We start from the raw sequence: 22,296 nt of genomic DNA on the forward strand, positions 1-22,296 counted from the left end.
TTTTAAATTTGGCTGCTCAGTTTGCAAAAAAAAAAAACATCTCTTCTTCACTAAATTTAAAGTTTGATTTGAAAATAAATGAGACACAATTATTGTAATAAGACATTTGCTTCAGGCCAAATTATGTAGGTGAAATAGGTCAAATAAGTCTTTAACCAATTTGCTTTATTAATGTGATAATCGCATTATGCATAGATTGTTAAATCATAAAACTATATCCTTCAGCCTATGTGTCGCCCTTCATGTCCTTACTCATTTAATGCATTATAAACTGACCACTTGCATAACTCTAAGTGATGCAAAACTACATTAATGCACTGTATCCGTGGTAAAACCGTAAATAAGACACTGTGGCACATGCACTGTAATAACACATTTTTTCCAAATATGTCTCTTCATTCCAATCTCCTTACTGATGCTCCCTGAGTACCACAGTAATGCTGATGCCGTTGCCTAGCAACTGCCAATGGACCAATTGGTTTTTAATTATTGAAAGCACCTTTGATGAGCCACCGGTGACTCCGCTGTCATTCTCCATGCTGTCGTAGGTGATATTTTAGGATAAATGAAGAGACTTTGATCTGCGTTTAGTCAACTGGAGTGAAGAAATGATTCCCTCATGAGTGTCTTCTTGTCAGCATTAGAAGACTTTAAATGGGACTAACTTATAGCTGTATGTAATCTCACTCCTTCGGAATGGCAACAAACTTTACTTGAGTTGTGAACCCAACCATATCTCACCTGGAGGATAAAAGTGGGCTAAAATATGAAGATGGTGAAGGAACGAGTTGCGTAAAACAATGAATTATTGAGTGAGCTGGACAGAATGAATAAAGAGAAGCAGAATTTATGAGCAGATCAACTTCCATTTAAGGCACCCCAGAGTCAAATTTTAACATTCAAAGAGCATGTATTGAGATTCTGCAAAATAGGTGTACAAAAGGACAAGCAGATGTTATTACAGTACACATTTAAATGGTTTACAGCTCTTTAGAACAAATTGTGATATCTCTACTCAGACACCTGAAGATATGTTTTCTCCCCAGTGAGAACAAAAGTGTTCCTTCCGTGTTAAGGAAATGGGGCTGATTTCTGTCCAATCAGATGGAGTGGTCTCTCTACGTACTATGCTACCCTAGTTTTGTTTCTAATTAGCCTTTGTTGCATTAAATACATTTACCTTGGAATGTAAATTACATTTAATGTGGTGTGGGCAGGAAATATCATGCTGTAAATTAAGACGTGCTAATATGAATTAAAACTTTGTCAGAATCTAAAAATACCTACAGAACATTTTTCATCTCAGCATTAGTGCTATGGTATAATAGTGACCCAGCTATTGCTGAAGTAATTGTTTTTAATGAGGGAATCCTATTTCTATTTGGACAATCCTATTTCCCGTTTTAGGTGTATATTAGTTTAAAGAATTTCAAGATATGGTAAATAAAAAAACTGACTAAAATTGAACATACACACAAAAATATTTGAGGGTGGTTAAGATGACAATATAAGCAGGTTTCTCAAAAGCATTGCATGTGTGATGATGATGATGATGAATACATTAGCCTCAAGGAAGCCTCAAGAGGAAGGTGTAACAGTAATGTATGATGAAAAGCCTGCTATTAATGGAGCCTAAAGATATAGGGTTGTAGAATATCAATGTATTTACCTCCCAGTGGGATAAACAAAAGACAAATCATATCCCAAATACCATAATAATCAAATATGATTAACAAAACAGTATTGTCTCTGTCTGTTCGCCAGGGTTTTGTGACAGAACATGTGCTGTTGAAATAAAAAGCTGCGAAACATAGAAAGATATTGTGGGAAATAAGCAAACTACATGAGAGATCTCTGGTTAGTGCCAAGAAAAACCATCCATAAAAAAACAAAACAAGAAAACAATTGTATCGTATGGACAAAGCAGTGTGTTGTTTGTGGACGTGCAACTGTGAACAAATGTGTTACTCAAAATAAGAAAGCAGTCTCTACAGCTTATCACCTCCTTTTTTTCGTAACTAAAATGAGACACAGTTGCCCAGTAGCCTCTAAATCCCCTGGAGATTTGGGATATCAAGCAGCATTGTATAGTGCCACGAGTAGATAACGAACAAAACACTTTTACTGCATTTGGCCTAAAATGTTAGACTATTACCGTAACATTGTCAGCTATTTATTTTACATTACATTTATTTTTTTAAGTTAGACAGTGTGCGGGAGTTTCTTTGCAATTCCACAAACAAGTGTGGGCAATTCATCCTTAATGTCTGTCTCTTGAGAACACTTAGAATAATTTCCTGACCTTAATAAATGTGTTACCGCTGAAGGTTAGTGTTAATGAAATTGATTGCTCAATGCCCTAAGGAATGCTGGATATTTAGCACGGTATAACTTTAATCTTTAAAATTGACAAACAGCATGTGTGTGATTAACGGCTCTATCAAACAGGTTCAAAAAAAGTATTTGTCTCTCTCCATTCACTACTGTGCATATTCTTTCTAAAATAAGGTCTACTGGGAGGGGAGAGACTTTGTGTCTCTCTATAAAATCAAAATTAAAAAACAGTGTTAAGAGTTGCTGGTTTGTGTTGATTTACTGCTGAGGTTGTGGAGAATTACTTTTTAGCAGCATTCTTCCATTTAAATATGCTATATCCATGCAGCCCAGAGGATAAATGAATCATTTCCTCAGCTTTTCCAGTGAAATATCTCTGCATCTACAAGATGGTTTGGCACAAATTTGGGGACAGATATTTTAAGTTCCAAGACGTATCAGGCTGGCGGTGACACTGACTTCTCATTTATTGCCAATATGAGGTTCACATTTTTGGTTAAGATATCTGTCTTCACATTACCACTGCATCAAATCTACTGTATGTGTCAACTAAAAGTTAGCAGCCCTTGAGCTGAAGTGGTAGTTGGTGGGAAAAGTAACTGAAAAATTCTTCTGATGACAATGTGTACTTCTGTTATGTAATCCTTCTATCTCCATTCACTGGGGAAAACTGAGGCACGAGTTTTCCTTGATGCAGGCCAATGTGACTGTCCTGTGCCCTAGGGCAGGTCGAGCTGGGAAACTGTAGGACTCCAGTTTGAAGTCTGTGAGTGAGTACACACACACGATATTATAGGGCAATATTAGACATTTCCCAAACTATCAGAATCTGCATTTATAATGGACGATAGGGTTGCACAATTAATCAAATTTTAAATCACAGTCACGATTTTGACTTCCCAAGATCAAATTTGCGTTATCGAGCGATGTTTTAAACGCGTCATCCCATTCATAGAATGGCCCGGGTTTTTTGCAAAGCCAGTCTACCGCTCCGTAAACCATTGCCTGGTCATGTGACAGTCAGAGTTGTTCCCCCGTAGCATTTTGTCCTGTCCATTTTTTTTTAGACACCAGCAGTGGCCAGTGCTAGTTTGTGTCTGTTAGCTCACAGGGCTCTAGGGTGTGACTAGCATTTTTCCCAGGTTGCACCTGTTATCCTGTCCTCACGTCCTCACGTCCTCACGCAGCCCCCGCCCCATTTAGTCACACACAGCTCCCCAGCGGCGACAGCACTGGTCCGCACTTCATTTGTCCAAAGTTTTAATTGTTGTTAACACAGCTGTATATTGTTAAGAATGAAAGGCAAACCTGTATTTGTACCAGTGTTTCCGCCGGTAACTCTGCTATAGCGGCGGCCATGACAAAAAACACAGTTGCATTCAATAACTTCTTCTAACTTCAGTTCGTAGAGTAATAGCGTGTGAGACGGAGCCTGCTGGACCTGGGCGAGAGATGTGACCCATGGCCAGAATATCATAGTTCATAAAAATGCGGCACCTGGGCAATACAGACATTTCATACAGACGTGTGTAAATCCGCTGACCCGCCGTTCGACCAATGCTGGAGCCATTCATAAGCCGCCACTCTGTGAGTAGCACGCGCTTCAGTCCGTCGCACTCCCCCTCTCTCCCAAGCTCTTTAAATGCGTCATTGTTGAAAACAAGTTAAGGAGCTTTGTCAGAGATACTTTTGTTTGTTTTTGTTATTAATATATCTTAGGCCACTTATTTCAGATCATTTTCATTTACGTGTGTACATTTATGTGTTGGAGCTGTATTTATGTACCAGACACAACTTCAACACAAGAATGTAGCACAATATGGATGTGAAAGCAGTTATAAACAGCCTACGTGACAATTATTGTGCAGCCCTAATTGACGATACAATGAAAAAAAATGAAATCATCAGAATTATTCATAGTGACAAATGATTCTGCCAACAGAATATTTTAAAAAATAATATGAACGGCTGGTAAACCATGTTATGAGTTGGCATTGCATAGTTTGTCCCCCAGAGGACTTTAAGTTTCATATCTTAAGTTTGTTTCTATACATTTTATTAGGGCTGCACAATGAATCAAATTTTAATCACAATCACGATTTTGACTTTTCCACGATCAAATTTGCGTGATCGAGCAATTTTTTTTTCTTAAGCCTCATTTCATAGAACGCTGTGTTTTTTTTTTTTGTTGCATAGCGCATCTACCGCTCCGTAAACCACTGTCTGCTCATGTGTTTCTCAGAGTTGTTCCCTGCACCCCGCAGCTTAGTTTCTAGATGTAGAGGACAGTCACAGAGGACAGAGTAATGGGAGGCAAATTCAACAGATAGCGGTCGGTTATACGTCGGTCTCAAAGTTTACCAGTTTACCAGTAAACGCAACATTTTGTCACATCTATGTTTTTCAGACAACAGCAGTGACCAGTGCTAGTTGGAGCTAGTTAGCAGTCTATTAGCTGTTAGCTCCTCTAGGACGCATCTGTGCTAATGTCCTCGCATCCGCTGCAATGTTGTTTATACCGATATGGTTTATTTTGCGTTACATGACCCATTTCTTCTGCAAAGCCATGCCTGTGTTGGATCTCTCCTCGCAGCCCCGCCATACAGCGCCGGTCCACACTTCTGACATTTGTCTACAGTTTTAATTGTTATTAACAGAGCTTTATATTGTTAAGTATGAGGGGCAAACCTGTATTTGTTTTGGTTATATACACAATACACAAATAATTGTGAGAATAATCGTGATCACAATATTGATCAAAATAATTGTGATTATCATTTTGGCCATAATCGTGCAGCCCTACATTTTATTTATCAGAACTTAATAATATTTTGATGTTCCACTGTTCTGTTGATATCACACACACACACACACACACAATCTGATGATCCAGTACAGGGAAAAGACGGACGGAATTTGTAGATGAGACAACAGAAGTTATTGATGGAGCCGATGAGCATCACAGCACTGTGACGAAAAAGGGTTAAAAATTGGCATATGTACCCGGGTGTCCTGTTTCCATTGTTGCGCAGAGTTATTTGACCAAGAAGTGAATGCTGACTGTAACCTTTCCCACTGCAGACAAAAGCCACATGTTCGTGTAATCCACCCCGAGTGTAGGTGGATTTGGTGGCCAGTGGAAAAGGGTTATTAGCGAGCTCCAGGATACCCCACCTTATAGTTTTGTGACAAGACATGAGAGTAGGGCTGTTTCATTATGAAAAAAACAAAACATAAATCAGAATTATTTTGGTCAATATTAAAATCAGGATTATTTAACAAGATTTGCATGTAGTGAATTTAAAAAAGAAAAACAGTGAAACAGTTTAACAAATCACAGTGAAAACACCTTGGACTATGAAACTTCTCTTAATACTTTCCTGTTTAAACAGGTTTTTTCCAGTCAGAAGATAAGTTTAAGAGTTTACTTGCAAACAGTGTGGAAAATAATTGTTTCTCTCAATTACATTGATTTAATGATCAAGCCAAAATTGTAATCCCATTTAGAATTTGATTAATTGCACAGCCCTTTATTACAGTGTACCCACCACAATAAACTAGACTAAACCACTGCACTAAAGGAAAGCTTTTATTCTGTGCAGGTACGTATTAACAGTAAATTAAGAAGGCCAGGGAGGAATGAACCTCATTATAGCTTTGACAAAGTCATTACAGCTCCAACCAAGCACTGCAAAACACGGTAAGACTTCATACAAGGAGTTGACACATGGGCTGTTATATCCTACACCCCCCATCATGGGGTGTACTGTATAAGTAGTAAATGTTCTTGTTAAATCATCTACCCACAGGAATTGGACATAAAAGGATTTACAGTAAGTCGGCAAATGTAGCCCCAAATTTGACCATCAATCAACAGCCATTTGATACAGTCAGAACAAATGAACACTAAAAACATTTGTTGCAATTAAACTGTAATAACTATTAGATTGTGCAGGTGTCAAAATATTGTGGAAACCTCCTGTGTCTGCTAGAGAATAAAACCCAAGCACCTCATGTTATGCATGAAAACTAGGACTGCATTTGGAAAAAAAAAAAAATCACACACACACACACACACACACACACGCACACGCACACGCACTCGCACTCGCACTCGCACTCGCACTCGCACTCGCACACGCACACGCACACGCACACGCACACGCACACGCACGCGCACACGCACACACGCACACACGCACACACGCACACACGCACACACGCACACACGCACACACGCACACACGCACACACGCACACACGCACACACGGGAACGAGGGTTAATATGGGGATTAATACTGGGATGTCTACACATCTGTGTGAGTCGACTGACTTCAAAAAGTTCAACACTTTACTCAAACCAAAGTTCAAACACCTGTTGATGTCTATCTTCTTTAGTCTCTCGACTATTTTATTTATTTTTTCTCCTAGAACACATCAATACACATTCTGCACTTACTGCGGCATATTGTGTTGACTGTTTACATATCTGTGCTAATCATCATCATCATCATATGTACATTGTTTGTAATGGTGATATTGTTGAATACATATTTCTAAAATTGTATGATGTTATTGTTGAGTTTTTATTACACAATCCCTTTTCTGACCATTTCGAATCCCCCGTCAAATTACACATATTCCAAAAAAAGACTAAACTAACAAAAACTAAACAAAAACTAAGCATTTTTTTTAAATAATCTAAACTAGCAAACCCGCTTTAAAAACTAATTAGAATGTGAACGGAATTTGAAAACAAAAAGTTAAACGAAATAAAAAATAATGGAAACTGCAAAACTATAATAACTTTGGTTTGGTACAGCCAATTTGTTTTGTCATGGTCAAAAAAATAAATAAATAGTGGCAAAGAATTGTGATATTAATTCAGAGAAAAAAAAAAATCTTGTTTTGTATTTTTCCCCGAATTGTGCAGGCCTAATGGGCACCACAACTACTGACACGTCTCAAATTGTGCCTTTTCTCTTCATGTGGCTTATGGGATTACACATTTGACACATTCAGTTGGCCGTGACGTCGGTACAGCTCAGTCAAGGGTAGGTACTGGTGACAGCGATCTGCACATCATATTGTGTAAGAGGAGACATTGACCCTGTAGATGTATCCAGCCATCCGGGATGTTAAAACACAGATTATTTTCCTTAAAATCACCTACAATAATCATTTCCCTGTGTAACAGATGCAGTCTCTGATGAGCTGGAAATAACAAGTGAGGTTCAGTTGTGACCAATGGGCAGAGAACACAGATGAACATAGAGAGCCGTGCTTATGACAGCTGGTGGTAAACAAAGGACAATGGAGAAGGCAGGGAATTCCTCTCTTGAGTCAGAACAAGCCACCAATGCATACCCTGGAAACTGTACTCTATACAACACAAAGCAGTCAGTCTGAAGAGAAAACTGCTCAATTGCTCTCAATGGATTATTGTGCTGAGTTGAACAGATCAATGCTGTTAAATCATCTAGGGACAGTCCCACAGAATTAACTAGTCCTAATGATTCCTGGGATTTGGAGTTTCCCTGCCTAATATTAAGTTATTACATCACACAGCAGCAAGGGAAATTGGAAATTACCCTCTTGTTGCCTGACTTGCTTCAATGTAATTATGTAAGAGTGTTTACTGAAGATCTTTGGGTAATCCCAATTACATATTACTTACAAAGCAGAGTAATCCAGTAGCCATGTCACTGTAATGAGATATTACTACCACATCGGTTAGGTTTTCAACAATACAAGCTAGTTTAAAATTTTTAGGAATGACAATTGAATGCTACATGATTGCCCAGCTTATTAAGTGAGATATCAATCAAGATGGTGCATTTCTGAACAACAGTTTCATTGTCCTATGAACTCAGCTGTAGGGATTGTGGATAAGGACCTTGTTCCTACAACAGCGGTCCAGCTGTGTCTCAGTAGCCCTCCCTTCTCCTCCTTGCACTACAACTACTTAAGAGTTGGGCGAATTGGAGAGTATCAGATGTAACAATATCATTGACTACAGCTTTAACGATATGCGATATGAAACCAAAATCGTGACACTCTGGGTGTGAGAAGGCAGAATCGCAACACACCCCTTCCAACTCCCAGAGTTATCCTTTCCGTCCAGATCAAATGCTACCACATCTTTAAATTACTAACCCTATTATTAGTCCTTTTGGAGCCTTCTCCCCGTTTTGTCTGGTAAATTAAGATTACTATAAAGATGGCTAAAAGTGAAGGGAGAGGGGAATGGCCGCTGTTCTGACTCGGGTGCCTGGGTCTGTTTCGACGGTTCAGTAAACTGCGGTAGCGTCCTTAGCACCAGGGTAAGGTGCTAACAGGGCTAGCTGCTAGCTAGCTGGCTGGCTGCTGACCGTGGATGTGTCCTCGGGCCAGGGCTGTGTCAGCTCTCATCCCGAGTGAAGCCTTGCAGCGCTGGGTGAGTGAAGCAGAAAGACGGGGCTGTGCTAACTAACTAAATTACAATTAGATTAGTCATCTATCCATCAATACAGTTAATATTATTGATGAATTTGTGGTAGCTCAGAGTTAGGAACCGTGGTCAAAACAATCATACTTAAAATAACTGAGCATGTTGAACAATGTTATTTCATGTTGCCTAACAATAGTTAGCCAACGTTATAGACCAAGCATTAGCTACTTGCTTGTCAACTAGTATGTTTACAGTAGAATCTAAAGCACTCTCTGGTCCCCCTACAGGTGGGAAGAGGAATTGTCCATAACTGTTACCATTATTTTTATGACTCATGGGAACTGTGGTTAATGAACCGATTTTGGAAACATTTAAAAAAGGTACAAAAGGAATCTTTGGTGTTGGATCGATCAACACTGAATTCAACCAATATCAATAAACAACGTCTCTGTTGTATTACTGTGTTGCAAAGTGGGATGTAACAAAAGACAAAATGATGAACTAATTAAGTGATTTAAGGCAAATAATAGAACGGCTAGATCAGTCTGGGAAGCCTTTAAAACTAGGAAGACACTTACCATATAACAATATGATATCCAAAATCTAGTCTGATATTTAGTGGTCTGAAATCACTGGGGCCTGCCAGTGATTGTTTGGTGTTTCTATATATGGAACCTTTTTGACACAGCAGGCTCTCTGTTTAGCCAACGCAGCAGCAGCAGAGAAGAGGTGAGGTAAAGCAGAGCTGACAGTTTGTGCACACGCGCAGATGGGAGGTGGATGATCTCCTCCAAGGAGCAAAGCCATCAGAGCTCAGCAGGGATCCATCACCCATGGGGAACTGGAGACGAGAATGAGGTCCCGCCTTCAAAACGTACACACCAACAAAAGCTGACAGAAAGCTTTAAAGCTCTGCTAAAATAAGAAACACCCAACCAGTAATTATTACTACTTATACTTTATGTAATTATTATTATTGCTGGTGTGGAGTAACCAACAGTTAGGGTTATTTCCTCACCTCTGCAGCTACATATTATTGTACTGTCACTATGATTTTAAGATATGTGGTAATTACAATTGCACAGGTTAGAAAGCAGACATTTGTCATACTATTGTAAACTAAAGGTGCAAACTTTCACAGAGAATTTAAAATTGTGCCAAAACTGAAAAAAAGCTATGAAATCTCATCATAAAAATGCAAATCATAATTTTAGAGGTTTTAGTTTCTGTTGCTTGAAATATCTTGCAATATAATGAAAAATTAGATATAATTGATATACATAGGGTGGACAAAATTACAGCAACACGTGAGTATAACAGACCAAAATAATAGCAACCCGTCAGTATAACAGACTACAACTCAACGGCACCACAAACTGCAACAATCAAAATGATCATACAGTTGAATTGACACCTCTCTAAAAAAGTTTAAACAAAACATGAACATTTTAACATTATACATGAAAATAGGCTTTAATGCAAGACTTTTGTATTAGACTGCATTGGTTTTTAGCTACTTGTGCCTAATGAACTCATAACTAAGTATGCAGTGTGTACAGAGTTAAGTCAGAAGAAATTAAGTTGAGTGGAGTCACAGGTAGCTGGAAATACCAGATGTCAAACCCTTGTTGTCCAGGGTAACTGTTAGCCGAGAGTAATTAAATGATCAGCTGAGGCAGGTATTAATGACTCACAACAAATGGTTTTAGTGAATAAAACTCTGTGTGCACCCAAGAATGCTGTACTACAATCAGAATTATTACTTGCTTAAAATGCACTCAGTAAAATATACAGTGGAGCCTTTTAAAGTGCTGTGAAATTAATTGTGCTTGGAAGAATAACAGAATTATTGGTATGGTTACAGAACTGTTATGTATCTATAAGTGCATCTTTCAATAGAGCTGTGAAAAATCTGAGTAGCTACATTGCATTAACAGCGGGTGGTGACATTTTGAAACCACAGAAGGGGGTTAGAGATTGGCGGTTATAAATGTCGGTATCAAAAATAGGCACTTTTCAGTTTCATACTCAAAATAGGTTATGGTTGTGTAGATTCCTGGCGTTGGGGTTAAAAATAGGATCAAAATGTTGGTTTTAACAATCTACAAGCAATCATTTAGAGACTGTATTCTACTATCACTTCCAGTTTGACAAGTACATTGTCAGACTTACAGCCCACTGTGGCGTGTAGATAAAAGGATATTTTCCTCTCCTTTTTAGGAAGGATTAAGAGAAACAGATTATGAAGAAAGCACTGCACATACATCTTGGGGCTGTAACTGTGAAAATGTTTTAAGCAGGTATACAAAAAATGCTTAAACTAAGAATGCTTTCATCAATTAACAAAATGCAGTGAATTAACAGAAGAGTAATCTAAATCAAATCAATATTTAGTGTGACCACCCTTAGCCTTCAAGACAGAATCAATTGTTCTAGGTACACTGGCACACATTGTTTGAAGGAACTCGGCCGGTAGGTTATTCCAAACGTCTTGGAGAACTAACCACAGATCTTCTGTGAGAGGAGAAGAGGCTTCCTCTTTTCAAGTAATCCCAGACACACTCAATGTTGATATCAGGGCTCTGTGGGGGCCATGCCATAACTTCCAGGACTTCTTGTTCTTCTTTACACTGAATATAGTTCTTATAGACCTTGGCTGTATGTTTGGGGTTGTTGTCCTGCTTCAGAATACATTTAGGGCCAATCATACGCCTCCCTGTTATTGCATGATAGATCTAGTATCTGCCTGTATTTCTCTGCATCAACGACACCATTAATCCTGACCAAATCTCCATTTGCAAAAATGTAGCCCGAAACTTGGGGAGGAACCTTCACCATGCTTCACTGTTGCCTGCAGACAGTCATTATTGTAGCGCTCGCCAGCCCGTCGGCAAACAAAACTGCCTTTTGCTACAGCCAAATATTTCAAATTTTTATTCATCACACCAGAGCACCTGCTGCCATTTCTCTGCACCCAGTTCCTGTGTTTTTGTGTATAGTTGTTTCCATGTTGGAGGAAGCAACTCTTCCATGAAGACCGCTTCTGGCCAGACTTCTCCCGACAGTAGATTGGTGTACCTGGGTCCCACTGGTTTATGCCAGTTCTGACCTGATGTCACTGCTGGACATCTTCCAATTTCAAAGGGAAATAAGCTTGAGGTGATTTTCATTTGCTGCACTAAGTTTCCCTGGCCAACCACTGCGTCTACAATACTCACTAACGTTGCCTGACACATACATAGATACATACATACATACTAAGGGTGAAAAAAAAAATGAAAAATCAATCCAGCACAGTATCGCAATATTTTCAGTGGCAATACTGTACCGATACACTGGGGACAAGTATCAATCTTTTATAATATACTGTATGTGTTTTGTCAGTTTGTCTGCTTGACAATCCCATTTTGCAGCCATTAAATTGAAGTGATATAACAAATCAGAGAACCGTTTCTTTAGAAGAAACAAAATGTTGACAAAGTTCCCTTTAAGAAACATAATTTGAAAAATTTGAAGTGGTAAAGGTAATAAATTGCAATATATCACATTGCAAATCGCAATAATATTGTATTGCAGCATAACTATTGTGATGATATCGTATTGGGGAGTCTGGTGATTCTCACCCCTAAAATGTATCTATAAGTATTTACGTGACACACTTTATTCAGTTTAATTTTTTTTTTTTTTTACACAGGTTAGTGGGGATGCATAGCACTCAAAACCAACATGAAAAAACAGTAATGTTCCCTCAGCATTTTTTTTTGTAGCTAAACTGTATGTACACTGAGTGGTGATGGTAAATCACCTGTTTCACGTATGCTAAGGAACCGTCTCTGTGCTGGATTTTTCTTTATCAAATAAGCCCACGGACGGCAAAGGTATTGTTTATATTTTGGCACATTGTTTAGTAATGACAAAGTAGTGGTCAGCGTGAGTCCAAATGTGATCTGAGATGCACATTTAAAAATGTGTTATGTATCTGGTAGTATCAGTAATAAAACAGGTTCTGGTCCAAAGACTGAAATAAAACTGTGAGAAAAGTGCCTAATTTTTGGACTGTAAGACATATGATGCTTTTGAGAAGAAAAAAACTCCCCTTTTCCTGTTGATAATCTTCTGCTTATCTGATCTTGTTGAACATTGTGCTGAATAATTAGAAAGGTAATGTGATAATCTGCAATTTGTAAAAGTGGATCAAACATGTTTCTGTGTTCTTAGATAAACCCACAGGACTGGGGACAATTACTTTCTCTTCCCGTCAATGAGCGAGTGTTAAAGCAAATAAAACAGCTTTCTGGCTAGCCCTCCCCCCACCTACAGAACAGCGTAAGGATGAAAATTCCTTCTCTTTATGAATTCTGAAGTTATGCAATACTTAATATCTGAAATACTTCAATATGGGCTACCAAGGACAACTACTTTATCTGTTAGTCCAAATAAATAAGTGTCTCTTTCACAATAAACAAAACAATGGTAATTGCACAGATGATTCATTCCCGAGGTGTCATGTAATATGACTATTTCAAGCCTTCCACTTGCGCCCTCCTTGCACAACTTGTCTTGCTTGTTAAAGCGCTACCTGGTTGCTAGGCAGCCGTGCTGAATGATGAAAATGCTCAACCTGCGTCACTAAAAGGGTCTCTTCACGATATGGAAGTAATTGAAGGTAAAAGGTCAAAAAGAGATCCTTAAAACATCAAACATGTTGCCATTTATATTGCCATCTAGTAACATGTAGTTTGTTTCATTACACTTTTATTGTCTATCATCTAAACCTTCTCCCCAACATGTTTAAGAATGCTTGTCATCTACTGCTAATCATCTGCTCATTATTCCAGACACAACAGTGGAAATGGATCCGCATACGTCCTTAATAAGCACCCTTGTATTCCCTATAAAGTTTAAATTAGCCGACAAGAGGGTACCACAGTTACAGCAAACAACAACAACAACAAGTTCTATTTCGTTGTCACACACTTGAAGATTAGGCAACAATGTGGTCTCACTCTCTACATGCTGACTCTGTAAATATAACAAAGTTATCTGCATTTACAAAAAAACAAAAAAAACACGGTTTGCAATTTCTAACTCTGATTGTTACTACTGACTTACTTTTTACTGGCTGACTTTAAAGATGTGTGCTCAAAGAGCAACCAGGATTGATGACGTTGCCATTTCATTTGGTTAGATTCAACTTTATTGTCATTGTGCAGTGTACAAGTGCAAAAACGAAATGCAGTTTGCGCCCAACCAGAAATGCAAAAAAAGCTGAAAAGTGCAATGTGATAGTCAAGTATAGACAGGTGGTGTGTAGGCAGGACAAGAAATATATTGCTGTGTTATAAGAGCAGAATAAATATGGCTTCGTAATATTAACAATGTGTGAACAACATGTACAGATATGTGCAATGTAGTAGCAGTAACAATAGTAGTAAGAATATGGATATAGATATCCGCAGTGTTTAATACTTGCCGATTGGCCTGTGTAACAATTCACCTTGTTCTACAGTTCAAACTACTGGAGCAATGAAGAAAAGATCAAAGACAAATGGGACGGCAATTATTTGGAAAGCGTTACCTACCTCAGACTTCACATACAACAAAGCCAGTAATGACTTTGGCTAGGTCAACTAAATGGTCTGTGATGAGGTCAATTTTAATGGCTTCAGATACACAAGGGTATCAGCTGCTGCAGCAGGTGTGTCATGCTGCCAATTGCGATTGTCTGCTTTGCTCAACGTCTGAAATCGGCTCAACTGAACCACTTCTATATCACTGGTCTACGGACTCGGACCTGGCAGCCTCCACAGACCTAATCATGACCAGACCAGTAGCCAGTTAACAGTTGTTGTTATTGCCGTTTGTTAATATTGGTGCCGATATTGAACCAAATATTTACGTGCCGTAGTTAGGGGGGTATAAATGTGTTTTAGTCTTTTTTTCTTTGTGTATTAAATTACACCAAACTGCTCAGTGTATCAATGTTGTATGTGGAACCTTGCCTAAAAAAAAAAAACGTTCAGACAGACAAACACTCTCAAACAGACATAATATTACAGACACAATTTGGTCTATATCAAGTTTGATATCCAGCCCTCATTATAGCTTATCGATTGATTACTTACACATTTTACAAATTGTGCAAAAATATAAATTTAAATAAATGTATTGTCGTATGTCAGGGTTAAAAATGTCTGCTCTTATGGGTCTTACTTCTACCAGAAAAAAAAAACCTCATTTCCAAGGTAATAGCCTCCTCCCTTTCTAAAAACACATCTAATTTCAGCAGGTTGTCAATGTTTCTGTGTTACTCAGCTCTGACATAATGACAGAAACCCCCCCCCCCCCCCCCCCCCCCCCCCCCCCCCCCCCCCCCCCCCCAGAATCAATTCCTTCCATCAGTAGGCAGAACACCTTCCACAAACATGCATTACACACAGCTGCATCCATGTCAACACAGGCACATTCAATTCTTGTTACTATTCAGATTGGTTTGTCCATCATTCTCCCACACTGCAGACAGAGTGCAAATAGTAAAAGGTTCTTTGTGAGAGAAAATCCATACTTGGAAAATTGCATATTAGATTCTCACTAAAACGTCAACCTTCTCTTGTCGGCAGAAAATACAAGGCATTGTTCAAAATAGCAAGCCATTCAACACTTGCTTTCACAGGTAACACAGGAGTAGTAGTCTTTGTTGGTGGACAGCAATGTATTCCATTCATTTCCTCTCAGAAGCCATTACGTTTCTTCTTGGAAATGTTATGTCCTCGTTCAGGTGTTGGCACGCAGCCCACTTTACAAGTAGGCAGAGACACGAAGTAAAGTCTTCTCAGGGGGGTACTAGTTTCAACGTGACCAAAGCTTGCGCCAGAATACTTTTCCCCAAACATCTCTTGATAACAACTGTGTGTGTGTGTGCTGTGTCAGTGGTTTGTGCGTAAGGCGTGTTATGCAGGTAAAATCAGCCCAAACGCATTCAAGCCATATTAAAACTCTTGGAAAAAGGTCAGACAGTGGGTCACTAAAACCGGGGCCAGAATTTGCTCGTTGGCCCACAGCAGCAGTCTGTGACGCCCTGAAGCTAACTGGATCCTCTTTCACTGTCACAGAGGGAAAACAGAAGGCCATGGCCGATGAATAAAACTGTTGCTGAATAATGTGTTTGGGTTCATGTACTTGATGACTGCTCTCAATATTTCCATAGGTTGGCTAAAACATTTGACATTTCCAATTTACATCCAGAAAAGGGTTTTTTTTTTAACAAAAGGGCCATTACTGCCAATTTGTGGCACACTATATTGTTAACTCATCCTCACTTATGCCAAACCTGCCTCTTGGTGTGAATACAATGACACATCTTGCTAATCTGGTTTTTACTGAGCACCACAAATGCCATGAGGGCTCTGCTGAGTTTACACAGAAACAAATAAGGGAATCAACATTCGCCAGTGGCACATCAATGCCTGGACAGGATCGCTGATGACCAAGCATGATGAGGGTTAATATCTAATCGGGGAAAAGGTTGCATTCATCTCCTGGACCTATTAGCTTCAATCTATTCCCTCTGTAAGAGTCCGCTTGTGATTGCATGATTTTAATCCATTTAGAAGAAAATTTAACTTTTAAACAGCAAGAAGTTGCTCACTTCTCTGCCTCATTAATGTCAAAAATCTAGTCTGATCTAGCAATCATCCAAATAAAACACTATTGAGACTTGGCAATATAGCTGTAGAAATAATTGTATAAATTAAAATGTTTTAAATATCAATTTAAATAGGGCAAATGTTAGCAAAATGACAAATGCATGTTCAATGCAATTAATTCCCTCCACTGCATTTGATCAAACAAAAAGTTTCACTAATTTGTTTAAACTTTTAAAAATATTTTTAGAACTGTAATTTAAATCTTACAAACTTTGCTAAATCCGTTTGCAAGCTTTAATTCCAAATTGTGAAGAATTGCAAATACAATTTTGTAAAACAACACAATATGATCCTTTCAAGATATACTACAATATTGACTTATTGCCCTGTCGTAAAGATTTAACATATAGAGACTTTCTACCTTGGCCTGCCATAACATTTCCTAATTTGTAAGCATGCAAGCAAGCAAATTCTTTGTAAGAATGACTAATATTGTTAAAACACAAAAATAGGGATGACCATGCAATCGCTATATGAAACAAATACATCATCTCTCCGTAGTGTCATCTGCCGTGCCATGTTGGAAAGGAAGTTGTGCATCAAAGGTGTCACATTAGGGCAGGAAGGGGATTTCTTTTTTCTAGCAGTGCCAAGCAACAGGAAATGTGAATCTAACACATCAACAGACAAAACAAAACATAACATAGCATAACGAGTGTGTATGTGTGGGTAATTGTGAGTGTTGTATGCAAGGCTTGGTTGGCCTCAAGGCCGGCAACATTATAGTTCACCAGTTTTCGGTCCTTCAGGAGGTGTGACTCATTACTACTTCAAATGTATGTAGAGTATGTTTGGAGGAATATTAACTTTAAAAACAAAATATATAAAAATAAAAGTGCATGGTTAGAGTGCAGCTCTCCACCAGGTGTGTCCCTCTCCCCCCTTTCTCACTCATTTAGGCCGAAATACACCACTGTCGCACCGCAGGCGTCAAAACAGCCGACCCCCATTTTCCACAACAAAGGTGAAAATGTGGCTTGCAACAGAACTTTTGCTACTGAAAAAGTTGTTGATCACTGGCGGTCCTGGGTAGTCAAGATGAGCAGTTAGCAGTCAAAAGCGGTATAAAACAGAGCAGTCAAAAATAGGTTTTCCGATAATTGTGAATCGCCCACACTACGAGGTCAATAAGCATACTCATATATGCGCAAAAGCAATATTAGGCTGATGGGTCCAGGAGTATGCAAGTTTAGCTGCAAACAGACATAAGCATTCCTTTTTTATATCGGTTCTTCATTATTTTTGGTAAACTCTGTGCAGACTAATTTGGAATGGTGTTAGAGTGCTGAGATGGATGGAATTTATGGCAGAGATGAAAATTTGTGTGTCCACCCGGATGTCATGTTTACATCAATGCGGATCGGAGCTAAAGCCAATAAACACCTGTAACTACTATAGTCATCTGTACTAGGGAATAAATGACAATAACCTTTCCTACTAAAGACAAAAGCCAGAGAACAATCAATTTATTAGTGAAGTCCAATGACATAGTTTCTTTGAAGGAAACCTGCATATTCCGCAATCGGCGCCATTTGGATTGGCACAAGGTAGAGTACTTGATCTGGCCTTTGCTCTGGATGAAGGGAAGGCAGAACCATGTAGGTAGAGTGGACAGATCTATATACACTGTCCAGCGGTACTAATTTATCCTCCGTTGTTGTCGTTCAACACTTGTAGGATGTGGCGGCTGGACTTTGTGGTATTCATATTTTTGAATGCCGAGAATAATCCAAATAACGTGTTCCATCTTGTTCCTTCTATATTTATTCTGCAGCAGCGCACTGCAGTACACTGTAGCTATGCAATACCATAAGTCAGTAAATGAGGCAACTGTATGTAGTTAGTTCCCGTCAGTAACAGCAGGACAAGTGTATTACCTAAACTGCTAAAGTCAGTTAAACAGGTGAAGTGAAGATAACACAGTCGGTAACATTAGCCCGTTACGGTTACAAACCGGCTTGACAGTTAACAACACGTTAACCAGCTGACGGATTTGGTGTTTACATGAGCGAGACCGGAGAAAATGCTGTGTCCTGCTGAACCCTGCTACGTCCAGCTATGCCTTGCTGTGCCACACTACATACTGTAACGCCCTGCCCTTCTATGACATGAACTACCACCATTTTTTAGTCACGGTTCCACTTTCTTTGTTGTGATTGTTATTGCCACCGTGCATCACATCCCCAACCGGCACCATCAGACACCGCCTACCAAGAGCCTGGATCTAACTGCGGTTTCTTCCTAAAAGGGGAGTTTTTCCGTGTCACTGCACATGGTCGCACCATGTTTGCTCTTGAGGGAATTGTTGGGACTTTATAATTATAGTGTGTGGTCTATACCTACTTTATCTGTAAAGCGGCTCAAGATAACTGTTGTTATGATTTGATACTATAAATAAAATTGAAATAAATAAATTTTAACTTTAAAACACAACTTTTAAATTTGGTCCCATCTGCCAGGCTAAAGCAGTCAACCTAGGGAAAACACTGGCATTTGTCCCACCCTTCCTCTGCCGTGAAGGGTTAGCTGAATGGCTATTCTATTCTGTGCTGGGTGCTTCAGGTTTGGAGTTTGTTTCTGGTCACAGAGAATGGAAGAATATTCAACTTTGTGTGAAAAAATGCACTCGTCCCTGTCACTGCGGTCCCTGCACTGACTTTTACCCAGAGTTGAACATTTGACTATATGGCGCTCCTATTGCAAAGCATTAAAAACATATAGTGGAAACAATGTTTTGATGGACACACAATGCTACCAAGTAGGGTGCTCTCAGTGCACCGGGAATCATCTACAGATAACGTGCAGATGTTCTTTCCCCATCGACAAATTATTTGGTGTAAGTAGGTAGAATATCAGTTGAAGATTTCTGTTGAATACAGCTTAAAAAACTATTTGTGAAACTGCGTCATAGGATTGAGATTCCAACCCTTATCTACACCATCACAACAGGAAAAGTCACTTAGAAGACACATTGTTGAATGAAGGTCGGGCCAAGTTGGGCCAGGGACATCTATTCTGCAGACAAACACAGCTGCTACAGAATGTATCTTTTAACCATATTTGACAGTTTACGCAAACTTCTGGTTTTGTTTTCGTCTTCTTCTTTGCATGCCACAATGTCTTAGAAAAATCTATAAATGGAAATACAGTTATTCGATTGACTCTGCAAACATTTAGAAAATAGTTTAAGGGTTGTGCCATGTTTTCAGGTTATAATGCCAAAGATCCTCCTGATTTCTAGCTTGTCATTTTTTAAAATAAGTCCTATTTGCACAGGACTAGTATTACCAGGGGACCTCTTGTGGTTTAGAAATCCTCACCCCCCACGCTTGTGTTTTGTGTGGTGCATTCACAAGGGATAACTGAAGTCTGTATTTTACTTAGATTTACAGACATTATCAACCGGATAGGATGTCAAGGCTCGGTCAGAAATTTCATTTATAATTGACAACGCAGCCAATTAAAACCCAAATCACAGAGATGCCGATTCCCAAGGCACTTATATTATCACACAACCTCTGTGTTTAAAGAAATATGGTAGGTAACTTTTCACTTGAATTTCTACTAGACAAATTAGAGACATAGCAGATTTGCACAGGATTAAAACAGAATTAAAAAAACATAATGGATTTTCTAAACATAGCCATACTGAGAAATACAGAGAGAGTTTTGTTCTGAATGTCAGGGTTAATTATTCTATAAAAGTTACACACACACACACACACACGCTTTAAGTGAAGCAACCTAGATGAACCCGGCCCGTTAAGTGATCAATAATGCAGACAGTACACTAGCAACAGTTGTCAGTTAAGCGATGAACTGCTGCTGGAATCAGTGAGTGAATGAAAAATACATTTTTAGGATAAGGATTAGCAACCTGCATAGGGATGGCTCTGACGATTTAAGTTAAACATATGGATAGGTAAAGCTGCCACTTCAACTCTTGACATTTAGCAGCTGAAATATATTTCCATTTCTTTTATCATACTGTAACGGTTAAGTCCTTCCAATAAAAAGGTTGCCAGGAGGTGAACAACCCAGACATACTGCGCGAGTGTTGGATAACGTTAGACATGATGTATGAGTGCTGCTGAGGAGACTACTGACTTTGTCTAACTGGCAAGGGAGAAATGTAAAAACAAAATTAAGAAAAAGTCAAAGCACATGAACACAATCAGCCAAAAATAATCATGCTGCTGCTGCCACTGCTCCGCTATTCATAATGTCCTCTTAAAAGGCCCTATAAATACTTGTAAATTGTAAATTATAGCATGTTTTAATATAAAAATATTTTTTATTTTATTTTAAATGTCTTTAGCAAGTTACAAAGACCAAAGTACGCCCATAAATGCCACATAATTTTCATTAGCAAACAAAAGATGCAAGCAAGTTAAACAGAATATCACTATGTTGTACCACTTACGATATGAAATAAAGAGATTATCAAAGATGCTAAATCTAAAAAAGATTTTTATTGTATGCCGACAGCTGGAAACACCTGAGGTATATGGCTTGCCAAATAAGTAAAATTGCCCACTGTGTTTTGACACCACTCCACAATGTAATTACTTTTCTGTTTTCCCTGGATGTAATCAATGAGTTGGGTAGCCTATCGCTGCCATAAAATGGCAAAGTCTGAAAAGCAACATATGGTCTTAGCTACTCTAATCATGTCCACTGGAAATAAACACTTAAATCTGCTGTAGTCTCATTATTAAAGCCTGTGGCAAACCCACTGCCACACCAGGCAGTCGGAAATTAAAAGCAAAGATGCCAGGGAGAAAGCCTTGCTTATTGGCCCAAATATATTGCTGGTACACATTAGTCCCTGGAGACAGACCAGAAGTCAGCGCAGAAAGATGGAACTAAATATAGCTAACCACCATTTTGTTGAGGTAAATCATTTTCCTTGCATTTTTTTAAGAATGCATCTGAAGCAACAGTTACCAAAACACCACCAAAAAAAGCACAACTTTCCAGTTTTCTATCAGAAATATGGTAATAAAAAAAAACTAATTCTTAAGGCAAATGTCCTTTATAGCCAATGTTTAGAGAGAAATCACTTTGTCATACTGTATCTTATCGGCCAGGGACAAGTGCCGAAGCCAGTATTAAATACTACCCTCACACACTTACGGCTTGCATATGTACATCTACATTTATAATCTAAAAATGAACTTTGAATTCTCATACCTACAGTTTGTTGTGTCACTAGTGGACTGTTTTGTGAACAGAAGCATAAATTAATCACTGAGGTGTTAAAACAAGAAAGGGTTCACCATCTGCTTTGGCTACCCAGCATGCAGCATGCCATGAGTGTGTGGAGGACCTATGGGACTGCCCAGGGTTGTATTCGGTGATGCTGCCTCCCTCAGTGCTTCTACAGAAAAAAATATATATATATATACACAGAGACTCATAACGTTCTCAATATAATACTGTTACACTCTCCAAGGATAATTTGACAGCCCGGCTCCAATGAGACCAGGTTAACTCTTTGGTCTGGTGGAGTGCACTGGGACGCAACACAGGTTTCATTTTAATGCCTATAAGTTGGTCTGTTAAAAAACATAAGGATGTTTTATTTGCAATTTATGTTGCTGCTCTAGTTTCTGGTCTCTTTCTTTTTCTTTGTAAATAATGTGTCTTGTCATCATCTCAAATAAAAAAATAAAAAAGCATTCAACACTTGCATAAGAAATTATTTTTTTCTTGGTTTTTGGTAAATAGTTATATTTCCACCAACGGTAACTCTGCAGTGAAAATTATGGATGCCTAGAAATAAAAATTCTTGGCCGAAGCCAGATCAAATGAAAAACCTGTCC

General features: G+C 38.8%; 1 protein-coding gene across 2 annotated transcripts in view; it reads right to left on the reverse strand.

The window, feature by feature from the left end:
- Window positions 1-22,296, reverse strand: part of LOC117948707 (tumor protein p53-inducible protein 11-like) — a 41,939-nt gene that overhangs the window by 13,666 nt on the left and 5,977 nt on the right. Inside the window, exon 1 of one of the 2 annotated variants that reach the window (XM_034878464.1) lies at window positions 11,395-11,399. The exons of the other annotated variant lie outside the window; for it this stretch is intronic. The gene's annotated coding sequence lies outside the window, so the exon portion shown is untranslated. Of the gene's footprint in view, window positions 1-11,394; window positions 11,400-22,296 lie in introns of those variants that run through there. 2 annotated transcript variants of the gene reach the window in all.

The sequence above is a fragment of the Etheostoma cragini genome, chromosome 8 (genome assembly GCF_013103735.1).
Source record: "Etheostoma cragini isolate CJK2018 chromosome 8, CSU_Ecrag_1.0, whole genome shotgun sequence".
In the NCBI taxonomy this organism is placed as follows: Eukaryota; Metazoa; Chordata; class Actinopteri; order Perciformes; family Percidae; genus Etheostoma; species Etheostoma cragini.